General features: G+C 46.2%; 1 protein-coding gene across 1 annotated transcript in view; it reads left to right on the plus strand.

Annotated features, from left to right (window-relative positions):
- Window positions 1-6,453: 6,453 nt before the first annotated feature.
- Window positions 6,454-12,914, plus strand: part of INAVA (innate immunity activator) — a 47,263-nt gene continuing 40,802 nt past the window's right edge. Inside the window, exon 1 of the mRNA XM_006038420.3 lies at window positions 6,454-6,578. The gene's annotated coding sequence lies outside the window, so the exon portion shown is untranslated. The remainder of the gene's footprint in view (window positions 6,579-12,914) is intronic.

A 12,914-nucleotide genomic window follows, 5' to 3' on the forward strand; every position in this document is an offset into this window, starting at 1 on the left:
CCAATTCCTTGAATACTCTAGGATGAGTCTCATCTTGTCCTGCAGATTTCAAAACATCCAGCTTCTCTAAGTAATCCCTAAATTGTTCTTTCACTACTCTAGACTGATTTTCTCCCCTGTCCTTGCTGCAAAGTATATTCATTATCTAATTGCTGACCTTATTTGTGAAGACAAGCAAAAAATGTACAAAATATTTCAAACTTCTCTACATTGTCCACAGTTAGACTGCCATTCCCATTCAGTGAGGGATATATACTTTTCTTGGTTTTCCTTTTACCTCCAACATACTTGTGGAATGATTTTTGTTGTCTTCTACATCCCTGCTAGCTGCATCTCAATTCATGTTCCGGCCCTCTTGATTTTCTTTCTTCCTGTCCCCCCAGTTCCTTGCTCTTCTGAAGTCTAGTGTCTGCTGCTCTCTTTCCTTCCTTCCCTTAGGTTATTCATGGTCACAGTCACCCAAGTTGCCTTCCACCTTTACCAGTTCCTCCTTATTTATGAGCAGCAAACCAAAAGTTAGGCTGTCAGGCTAAAACATTGCAGGGTCCCCTTCCTCCTCCAGCATCTAATATCTACTAGTCACACTTTTTTTACCCGTGTGTAATTTGGGGACTTACTCTTGCTCAGGTAATTATATACAGAGCCACCTGCCTGACTAGAGATCAACTTACTGAGGATGTTGATCTCAGTAAGTTGCTGTCTACACTGCACATGGAATAGGATTGTAAACTGCGTGCAAGTACCACTGAGGTGTGTAAAGCAAAACTAGATTCACAATTTCTCCAAAATTTGTAATCTTTGTTTTACAACTTGAAGGGAGGGTAACTGAATGTAAAATAGATAAGAGAGTTTCTATACAGATTAATATGTGTATGCATATGCCTTAGTGATCTGTATGAGATGAAAATTGAGGAATAATAATAAAGGAGGAGGAAGTAAGAGAGAGTGAGACACAGTAAAGAAAGCAAATGTAAGAGGAGAATAAAGCAGTCAAAGAGAATAACACAAGAGTGGAATTCTATTACTATTTGCATGCTTAAATAGCAGTACTCTTTGGTACCTATGCACAGGTTGTGATTCTATTACCCTTGCACTGTGGATGCCTGTTGAAGGGCAGATTGCCATCTAAGCAGAGCCACCTGGCCTCAGCTGCAAGCATCAAGCTCATTCACTGCAGTCAGCTGGACTTAGCATATAAGCCCAGGTCCTTAAGTAGGGTTCTGGGTACTTGATGCCTCATCTTGCAGCAGTTCAGCTTTGGTGTGGCACAGTCTTGCTCCAACCCTGGACTTCAGTACCTCATCTGCTGTATTTCTGGATTCCCTGGGTTCTGACCTGGACTATGGACACAGATATTGTTTAGGATTAGAAATGGGACTCTGCCTGGTTTTTACCCCTTTGGTACAGATGCAACTGCATCTGGATTCCCTGCAGGTTCAGGTACTTGGCTGGCTAACTCCAGGTTTCATAAGACTTGTTTGGTGTGGCCCATCCTTACAATGTGTAAGCATGCATGTGTACACTGAATATGCAGAAGATGATGTACCGGCTGTGTGTGTACCTGACTAAGTCCTGGAAGGGGAAAAAAGACCTACTGGTCCTCCCATAACTTGGCAGCAAAGACTGAATGGCTAAGGTGTTTACCGAAAAAGGTGGAGCTGAATTCTATGCTTCAGGGGGTCTGGGTTATTCTTCTCCTAAAACACCGGGGGGGGGGGACACTATATACAAAAGACTGGCTTATCTAGCATGGAAACTCAGAATCTGTAAATGCAGGGATAGTGCCCTATGACTGAAAAATAGCAAATGTAGGCCCCACTTAAAGGTGGGGAAGGGTGGGGGGAGAACTCAGAATAAATGCTTGTGAAATGATAGTTAAAGATATGGCAGGGAGTAGAAAATGGGATAAAATGTAACATAGATTTAGAATAATGATGCTAGTTTGACATAATATTATATTATATTATTAGATAATAGGCTTTGTTAAGGATAATGCAGTGAACTAACTTACCTGGATACAAGCAAAGCTTTTGATATTATGCCTCATGGAAAATCACTTTCCAAACTGGAAGGGCTGAGGATCAGCGCTACAAATCCATGAGCTAGACTAAAGCAAGGTATATTAAAGGAGGAGTTGTCTGACTAGAGGGCAGTTACTAGCGATGTTCCTCTAGGGATTAGCCTTGGGGGCCTGCTCAATAGGCCCAGTTGCCCTTGGTGTGCCTAAAGGGTGAGCGTCTAACAACATAACTGCTATTATCAGCACTTGTGCATAGGTAGAAATTCTATCAGCCCTGCACTATGGATGCATGCGTGTGCAGTAGACTAGGCACTGTACCTGAGAATAAGTCCAGGTGGGGAAAAAAGATGGGGATCATCACCTGTTTTGACTTCAAGAACTGAGTGGTTAGGACACTTCCCTAGGAAGCAGAATGCTCAGGATCTATGCTGCTCCTTGCCCTGAGGGCTTGAGATACATTTCTCTGACTCCCCTGCCTGCCCCCCAACCCCGCTTCCCCTTCCCATCACAGTGCTCTTAGCACCATGTCAGGAGTCTTTCTACTTGCTGCCCAGACAAGCCCAAGCTGCCCTTATAGCCTGGATGGGACTGGCTGCAGGCTGCCCGAGTGCCCTCATCTGTTGCATGATCCTTGGCTACCTGTTTTCTCTGCTTGACTCCCGCCTGAGTCCTTGCCCAGCCTGAATCCCCTGCCTCATTCCTGCCTGAATCCTAGCCCATGTCCTCTGCTTTGATTCTCGGTTTCTGGAGTCCTAGTTTGTGACACCCGTAGCATCTTGCTCCAATCCCATGCATCCAGGTTGTGTCTGTGACATGCCAGACCACATACACATCATACAGAGCCCCAGGCCTCTGTGGGGCAGCCTACAGAGGGGGATGTGGAGCCCCTGCACAGCTCCCCAACCATTTCAGTTGATGGCTATTATGTGCAAGGGGTGGTGGCTCATCCTCAAAAGGTGTGCTGGAGAGAAGAGTGGAAAAGACCTAATCTATGGTGTGGTGGTTAAACCACTATGTGGAGAAATTGGTGATGTAGGCTTAAAACCCTTCTTTGGTGACTGAATTTTAACTTGCATTACTGTGACTTGACTTGTTAGGTGATGGGGACCAGAAACCCAGGTCTTTGGCGTCCTAGGTAAGTGCTTTAGCTGTTCAGCTCTTGGGGCTAAAACTTGGAATGGGTTTTCTCCTTTCCCAAACTTCATTGCATGATAACATACCTAGTGTGTGTACATGGCCTACTCAGTCTACGCACAGATGCATGCATGTTTGCTATATGCAGTAACAGGCCAAAAAAATGCAGCTAGGAAATGGCTGTGTAGGTGCACAGTGACAAACAGAATTCCATCCATCCTATTTAAATGTTTGTAAGTGACCTTAGCACTGGGGCTTGAAGCATCCCCATCAAATTTGCAGAACTGGATCAGCTTGTGGAACAAGATGGCGAGTTCGGGCACACAAATCGGGGTGTGTGATGTGGAAGTATGTAATTGAGGTCCCCAGGTTGAGCTCTGCAGTGAGAAAAACATGGTAACTCCAGAGCTTTGACTGGCTTTTACTGGATGCTAGTTGGGGCCAAGAAGGACATTTTCCCTTGCATGATTCTAGAGGATCTTGTTCTATTCGTAGCATGGACATGCATGACAATTAAAACAGAAATGAACAGATAGAAAAGACATGCATTAAACTGTGTTGTGTTTAAATCCACCTGGAGCAGTTCAAAAGGGTGCCTGGAAAATCAAGTACTATTTTGAACTGGTGCGCTGTGAACTGATTCAGTGGTTGTGTGTGGACTCACCTTTCTATGACACTAACCTGGCCAGTCTTCCAGGAATCCCAAACTGCATCACTTCTCGCCTCTCCCACACACTACTGCAACCGACTGCTCTGGTATCGCTTCTCAGCCTTTTGGCTAAGATCAAGTGCAGTCCCATCAACTGCACCATCCTGGGCTGAGAGCCAGCTATTGCCCAGACATCCTTGCAGCTGAGGAGGAGAACAAATGCATTGTGATGGCTGATGTTGCTATGCCATTGGAGAACCAGCAGCAAGCCTTTGTCGAAGCCTGCAAGTGGAATTTGACAGTACAAGCTGCTGGCAGGTGCTGTGAGTAGGAGGCTGCAAAGTGATGGTGCAGGCACTGATTGTTGGGGTGCTCGGAGCATGGGACCCCGGCAACAAAAGCATCTTGTGTGCCTGCTGAGTATGCCAAGCTGATGAGACGGCTCATGGTGTCTGACACCATCAGATGTTCCAGGGACATCAACATGGAGTGCATTGCGAGCAAGTGCCAGTATGTGGACACCAGCAAACTACTGGCTGGAAGCAACTTGGAGGAAGCAGTCTGATTTCCACCCCCCAACAGATCATGAGCTAAAACTGCTTCCCACCTGGACTGTCCATCACCTCTGCAATTATACTCCACATGCTGTTGTTTGTACCTGCATGTGTATCCCTCAGAGCCCACAACTCTACAATAATGCAGCTTCCTTGCACAGGGCCTTTGTATCTTCTTCCCTCGGTAAGCATCATGCTTTTACCTCCCTTATCCCTCGCCCTAACTCATCCCCTACCTAAGTAGGCTACGTTCTCTCTGCATAACTTAGTTGCATCCTCCATGTACCCACCCACCCAGTACTATGCAACTACCCTTCCCTGGGTCTTCTGCATCTCCTTCCACCTCTTCAACTCTGTAACTTCCTACTAATATATACTAATAAACTAAATGAAGTATGTAGCCAGAGTCCTACTGCCCCCTTTTCCTGGCAATGATTGTTTTTAATCAATGAGCTCCCTTGCACATTCTTTGCTCAATAAAAGTTGTTTTTCCAACAGCCAGCTCTGCCCTGATTCCCTACTTGACTTCAGCCCATCCTCATGCCCCCCACCTGCCCAGTCCCAGGCAGTACCTGCCCCCCCTCCCCACAACCAAAAAGCATGAGTCCAAGCCCTCCCCTCCTGTCCCGAAGTCAGGTGAGCACATTGCAAATGACTGCACCCTACAGGCTATTGACGTTTATTGAGGTTTGACAAGTGACAAGACTAGGGAATGAACTGAGAATGTAAACCCCAAATCGGGGCTTGGACTAAACTAAAGGACAGCAATTGGGTTAGGGAAGGCCAGTGGGTGGCTGCGCGGGGATGCTGAGGAGTGGATGCGTTTATTGTAACAGGTGTGTGGTTTCTTAATGTGGTTTAAGGTGTGTGATGGAAAGTTTTATGCTAGATGGTGGGGGGGTGTACTATAAAAGATTACTAAGCTTACATTCAGGAAGCAAACGAAAGCAGGAAAGGGACAAGGCCCTAAGCCACACCTGGGACTCCCAAAGCATTTGCCCACTGCAAGGCATGCTGGGCTGGGTGCTCACTCCCACCCTGGTGTGCAAGCCACAACAGTTCACACCATTGTGAATGAATTCCCCCCGGAAGGATTCGATTGCAATGTGTGTCCACATCCTCAGAATCACACTGATTCCCGGAGCTGGGGTAGGAAGGGTTTTTGCTCCCAGACTGACTGGCCCAGGCACTGGGGGTTTGCTTTCCTCTGCGGTGTAGGGAGCAGAGTCCCTTTCATAGGAGAGTCTTCATAGACATTAGGGCTGGAAGGGACCTTGTAAGATTATCGGGTCCAGCCCCCTGCCCAAGAAGCAGGAAGTCAACTAGGGGCAAAACATCTCAGCAAGATAAAAGTCCAAATGTTTCATAAGGTGTCCAGAGTAGGTGTTTGCACCACCTCTCAAAGTGGTAATTTAGAAATACAGGGGACTAGATGCAGTGACAGAGGCAGCCCCTTCCACTCGTGTTTCTGTTAAATTCAGGTTTTAACCCAGCTCCCTGTGTATTGAATTTTCTCAGTTACTAAGTAGCACACAGTTAAGCTGGCTTTCCAAATAACTCATTAATTTGCCATTGTGCGCGCTGACTAGCTGGCAGATTCCAGCTAATCCATCACTAATAGAACATTAATAGCCAGCTGCCTTGCACACTTTCCTTGTGGGCTGATCTGAAAAAAACTCTCTGATTCCTTTCTTTCCAGACTTTCACCCTGGGTCTCTCAGAAGAAAAGCAACCACAGGGGAGGCATTGTGCTGCTTGGAAGAAGTACTTCCAAGACTCAGTGAATTACCCTTTCCTAAGACTAGGGCTGGTGGGATCTGAGCAGGAAATGGGGACCGGGAGCAGGATCATTATTCTCTTCTCTGCTAAAAAAACAATACAATGTTCAGAGTAACAACAAAAATCCAAGGCATGATACTCCACCCTGGCATGCCTCCTCCTTCTCAGGGCTACTTTAGTGAGGCTTGAACAAGTTTGAAAGCATACTAACCAGCATCTCCCCCTCTTTTCCTAAGGGATTGGTATGCCCCAGGGACAGATGTCTTTAGATCTTCAACCTTTGGGATGTAGCTAATGCCTAGTTAAATTAAATAAGGGGGGAGCTTTGCAAAAGCAGCAGTCTGGGGTGATGGAAGCAGTGTAAATGAAATTCCTTGGGAGTGATTAAAAAAAAAAAAAAAAAAGGAAGGAAACAGCTACAGGACTAGTTGCTTTTTAGCAGGTAAGTGAAAACAAACTTGAACTCTTTGTGAAATCTGATCTGCCTAAAAGTATCCTAGCAATTTGAACAGGAGACATGTGTGCAGGGTGATCCCCTATAATTAAAGATGTTGCTGTTTGAACATGTTGTACTCAGCAGAAATTTGCAGTCGCCAAAAACAGTTGTTTGTTTGTTGTTTTTAAGGAGTAGTTTTTCCCCTGATGGTTTCCTTCCTCGGATTTGTGGAAATGTTTGTTGCTTTGTAAAATATAATTTTGAAATTGTGTTCATCTAGCACCAGGGCTGAAAAAAGGAGGGAGAGGCAGATGAGACAAAGACAATGGGCCAGATTCTCAGCTGGTGGAAATGAATCAAAGTTCACTAGTTTGAATGGGGCTACTCCAATTTACACTTTATGAATTCAGGCCAGATGGTTGGAAATTTTATATTGGCCACTTGCAGGAAGACATCCAATCAGAAAGAGGATTTTTTAATTTTATTCCTCCAAGATCACTTACATAAGGTGAATAGTTTGTTCTGTGCTGGCACACGTGACTCCTGGGAAATTATTAGTTCAGGCCAACGTGCTTGTCCTTTGCTCACATTGTAAGAAGGGAGCAAGGATTGGAGGAGTTATGAATGGTGCCAGTCTAATTTCAGTCTTTCAGCTCTGGCTTTTTAATTCAGTGCAGGAATGAAGTGAAGCATTACTCAGTTGTCTCTGCCTGAGAATCAGAAAGGCTCTGAACCTGGTTACTTCTTCTCAATGGACTTTTATAACTTATTTGTTACATGTTAACCCACAAAACAAGAATCACATGTTTTAAGAATCCCAGGGCCAGGTCCCAAGCTGGTGTAAATCAATTTGGTGTGGCTGGTGTTAGTGGAGCTATGCAAATTTACTCCTGCAGAGGATCGTGACTGCAGTAGCATTTGAGAGCGCTGAACAGGATGGAGACCTTATTGTAATAGGCCCAGAACAAGAAAGCAACACAAAATTAGTCCCTCCCTGTTCTTACAGGCAAAGAATTACTAATCATAAGGATGGGCCAGGCCAATATTTTGATTTGAGTTTCAAATTCCAGGAAGGTACATTCTGGTCATTCCCATTTTAGTCAATAGGGAGTAAACTCTGTGGTTTTCAGTAGCAACTCTGAATCCACACCAATGTGACTGAGACCCAAATCTGAGTCAGTGAGTGGACAAAAAAAAAAGTCCAAGTGTGAATTTTGGAATCTGTGTTGGGACTCTGAAATTTTGGAAGTGAAGAGGACTGAAGCTATAGCCAGAGATCTAGGTATTAAACCTCTTAAAACTGAGATCAAGGCCTCACTGCGCTAGGCACTAAACATCCACACAACAATAGACAGTCCCTAACACAAAGAGCTCATGCTCCAAGAAGACAAGAGTGGGGGTGGAGAAAGGAAATATCACTAGCCATGTACAACAGGTGGAAAATAGGGTCAAAGAGAAATTAAGGGCAAAATCCTATTTCACTTTACATATCCCAATGGTACTTACCCACATTTGTAAATGCCATTTTGGATATTTGCACACAATTTATAACCACTCCATGTGCACGTGGCTATTAAGTATGCTCAGTAAGCTATATGCTGGCTAGGCAGGTAGGCAGATCCATGCAGTCGCTCATGAATGAGTGTAAGTTCCCAAACTTTTGCTGGGTAAAACAACTGGTGTTAGGTGCTGGAGGGAGGGGGGCCCCATGCTTTAGCCCACTGCTGGAGGCACTCACCTGGGTTCTAGACCTACTCATCCAAAGGAGGTTTCATCATCTCTGACTTCCCAGCACAGTGCTCTAATTACCACACCACAGGAAAGTCACTGTCTAGACCTTCTTTTGCAGCTGGACCCCAGAAAGAAGAGCACGTGCTTGAGGATGCATGGCTTAATGAGATGAGCCTAGCTTTAGCCTGAGCCACTGGTTCCAAACAGAGCAGTGCAAGGGCACCTCCTGAGCTGCAGGTTTCCTGAGCCCCTCGGGCTAGCACTGCTCTGTTCCTCCTCCTGGGGTGGAGGCAGGAAATGGAAGCTGGAGAAGGGAGGGGGAGCCCAGGGACCCCGGCAGCAGCAGTAGAAGCAATGAAGGGAGAAGCACCTGGACTGGGAGCCATGAGTTAGCCACTCATGGGCTGGATGTGATCCACAGGCTACCAGTCGGACAGACGTGACCTACAGGTTGGGTGGCTCTGTCTTAAAAAGTAATGGCACAGAGAAGGACTTAGGAATCATAGTAGATAATTGCCTGCATGTGAGTTCTCAGCCCATGCTGCAATTAAAATGGTTAATGCAATCACTGGATGCATAAAAGGAGAATATCAAATAGACACAGAAAAGTGATCTTGCCTCTGGACACAGCAATGGCGAGGCAATGACTCATGCAGTGCGTCCAGTGCTGGTATCCACATTTGGAGAAGGATGTGGAATTACTGGAAAGATTTCAAAGGGAAAGGGCAAAAATGATTCAGAGGCTGGAATGCAAGCCCTGTGATACGAGCTTTAAGGCACTCACTTGATGCATCTTACCAAACAAAAGATTGAGAGATGATTTACTTGATCACTGTGTGTAGTGGAAGTTATCTGATACTGGGGGCTTTGCAAAGGGTAACCTGATCCAGTGACTGGAAGCTGAAGTTGGGCAAACCCAACTTTGAAATAAGATGCACTTTCCTAGCAGTGCGGGTGTTTAAACATTGCAACTGCTTACTAGGGGAAGTGGTGGACTCATCATTGCTTAGAGTCTTAAGATGAGATTAGGTGTCTTTCTAAAAGACAAGCTGTGATCCAAATTCTGGGAAAAAAATCTGTGACCTGTGTGTGTTTGGATGCAGGGGGATCAGGCTGGTCCCTTCTGGCCCTGGTGGATGTGAATCTCTGTTCCTGTGTTTGTACTTTTCTTCCATAGGCTACAGAGAGAACAGAAGGGTTGTTAATGTGCTTTGTCTGAATTAAGACAATGACTCTAATAATCAGTTCTCATGCTTGAGGGCTTCAGCTGGTTACCTGCAGTCGTTTGGACTTTTTCCCCCTGTTGCACAGTTGGCAAGATGTATTCTGCTTGCTCGTTTTGTGTTTAGCATTCTTTGAAGCCTCAAGGATTAGCTGTGGCTGAAGACAGGGCATGGGGTGCTCTCCTGAATCCCATCCCCATATCTCAGCCATGGCACCAGCTTTCCTTTCCACTGGAGCTTAATGGTTCTCATCTGATTCTACCAAGATGACCCTGTATGTTTCCCATTAAACCTTCATTTTCAACCTTCTCTGAACACAGTTAAGAATTGACCTCACCTATACTCCTGACCCTTAATCCTGCACTGGTGTATCCAGAGAGTTACTCAAACATGCACTTCAATCCTTACCACCTGCCAACATACCCATGGAGTGACTGCTACAGACAACTTAACCCTCACCCTAATAACATGCCTACAGTGTGCTCCCCCAACACCTTGGCTCTCACCACTATGCCCGTAAACCCACAATGTAGTAGTGTTCAGATGGGGAGATTACTCAGGGATAGTGGGTGCGGTTGGTGTGCATGGGAGATTTCTCAGGGTACGGTGCGTGCTAATGTTGAAACTTGGGATGCTTATGTGTGGTCTGAGGGTGTTTTTTGGGGGTTGACAGGCACAGACCTATAGGAAAGGGGCTTGGAAGGGACGTTGGGGGAAGGTGGGAGAGCAGGGGGTGGGGGAAGTAGGAAGAAATTTCTTGTATTTGGCTATAAATGGTGGTTGGGAAGCGTGGTTTAGATTGGCTGGAAGGTTGGTTTGCTTGTAAAGGGGTTTAGGTAGGGAAGAGGTGGTTGGGGAGGGAGGAGGGGAGTTTGAGTTCTCAAGTTTCAGGATGCTCTTAGGGGAATCCTATCCAAAGGTTATTTGTGTGTTTATATTGCCAGCTGCTCTGGGCCTTTTGGATAGGACAGGATGCAGATCAAATAAATAAATACATGTGGATGCTGGCACTCAGTTCTTGGGTCCAGCAAGTGACTTCTTTCATATCTTCATCCTTCAGCTGGACAAGACTCTGCCATTGAAGTCCTTCTCTTGGGCAAGAGCCCTGCTTTGATCCATCCCCTGTTGCCCAGGGGCTGGGCACTCTGCTACACCTCTGACAGAGGAAGGGGAGCTGGCACGGATGTGTCTGGCTAAGGAGCAGAGATACTGGGGCAGCCGTAGATTTTCCACTGCAAATCCTTATCCAGTACAGAGTATAAATGGGGAGTGCTACATGGGAGTAAATTGGATCAGTATAAGCTTGGGAAAACTGCATTCACACTGAGGAAACTGGTACAGTTGAACTGTTCAGGGACTGTTAAGGTACTGGAGCATTTGTTTGCTGACAAAGGGTGGGTTGGGTGTGGTAGCTTAATCTTTTGTCCGAGGACATTTCTCCCGCACATCAGCAGTCTATTTGTCATCAGAATATCTCAAAGCACTTCATTCATCTAGATCAGTATTAGTGTCCCTATTTTACAGGCTTGGAAATGGACTTGGAAAAGGCTATGACCTGCTTGGGGGGGGCCGTTGGCGTATGATGATACAATAAGGATCACAAAGCAAGGAAAAACACATTCGCAATTGTATGTCCAGATTTTGCAGCCAGCTGATTGCTTCAGGAGTCCCCTCAATACGGAGTTGGCAGATGCACAGTGAGGTCCTGACGTTACGGGTCTGAAAGCTCTGCGACAATCTGTTGACGTTCATTTGTCTTTGCCGTCATTAGCCATGGGGTCCAAAGGACAGTTCTGCGTCATCAAGGTGTAGACTATTTAGTGTTATCCAGGGTGCATCATAAAGAAGCAGTCTACATTATACCCCACCTGCCTGAGGTCACCAAGTTTATCGGTGTCAAGAGGAGGAACCCTGGCTCCCAGGGCTCTGCTCTGACCTTTTTGGCTGTACTATTACCATATACCTTCTCAAATAAAAAGCCATATTTATATGACCAAAGATCCCGTCTCTGCTGAAGGATTGTCTCCATCCAACAATATTTCTTACTGTGATCAGGCAGCTCTTGAGTATAGGCAATAGGGAACCCACCACTGAGCTGGTTTGAACTATGTCTTACCTGAAAGGGACAGGTTGTGGACAGGTGCCACCCTGTCTTCACCCCATGACTTCTGTTTGTTTCCGTGCTATGGTGGGGCAGAGAACACAGCCCTTCCCTGACAATCGGGTTAGGCTCTACTGACTCATCATGAGCCAAACAGGCCTAGGAGGCTGTAAAAGCAACAGCCACCCAGCCCTAGCACTGTACGCAACATGCTGTTTATGGCACAGGGAAGATTAGGGCTGACAACAGCAGTGTTTAGCTGAGTCTCCTCTCCCTGGGTTTTGGTATCTCGGAGATCAGCAGCCTCCGCCTGATTGTCAGCAAACAAAAAAAACAGTCTTATGTTTTCATTTGCTCTCTCTGCCAAACCTGTGTGCTGCACCTCTAGCCTGGGCGCCATATATGACATGCCTGCACTGCCCAAACCTCATGTAATTTGTCAACCCTTTGGGGAGGAAATCTTTCGATATGTGCACTGACTATGTTGAGTGTCTGAATGCATAATAACGAAGACCTGTGAGCTTGTTTCTCACCAAATGTGTTGGTGTGATGTGTCACTGTACCTAGCTTCTTGTTCATGAAAGACCTACCATAACACACCAGACTCAGGGCTAGATTCCCAGGAAAGCTCTGCAGATTTGGTCACAGCACTTTGGAAAATTCAGTCTCAGATGAACACTTGGAAATTGTGTAAGTCCAAATTTTACCTGGCAAAAAACCCATCCCTAGGGGGTATTAGCTGGAGAGGGAGGAGGCCAACAACATTCCAGCGTTTTAGCCCCAATAGCTGAATAGTTGGCCTTGCATTCAGGAAGTGGGAGACCCAGGTTTTAGCACTCCCTCCTGGGGAGATTATACATAGAATCGCACTGTATATCTTTGTGACTGCACACTGGAAGGGGTGAGACTAACCCAGTGAAGACCGCACAACACAGCCATCTGGGTTAGTGCCTTTATTCTGAGCAGGTACCAAAACTGAAAGGAAACCTGGTGCCTGTGGAGGCTTGCAAGGTTGCAAGATCTAACAAAACAATACCCTATACAATGGTTATTGAACCTCGCATCACAAGAACATAGGACTGGAAGGGACTTCACGGGGTCATCTAGAGCAGGGCTGTCCGCCTGGTGGCCTCGTGTGTTCCACATAACCCACAAGAGATTAATTTGAAGTCCCTGGTCTCCCTCTCCCTCTCCCTCTCCTGGCTTCTACTTTCTGCCCCCATACTGTCAGGGGAGCCTGTAGTTGGGGCGCTGAGGGTGAAGCCAGGGCATCCATGAATGCGGTTC

Source organism: Alligator sinensis, unplaced genomic scaffold (genome assembly GCF_000455745.1).
Source record: "Alligator sinensis unplaced genomic scaffold, ASM45574v1 scaffold1638_1, whole genome shotgun sequence".
Taxonomy (NCBI): Eukaryota; Metazoa; Chordata; order Crocodylia; family Alligatoridae; genus Alligator; species Alligator sinensis.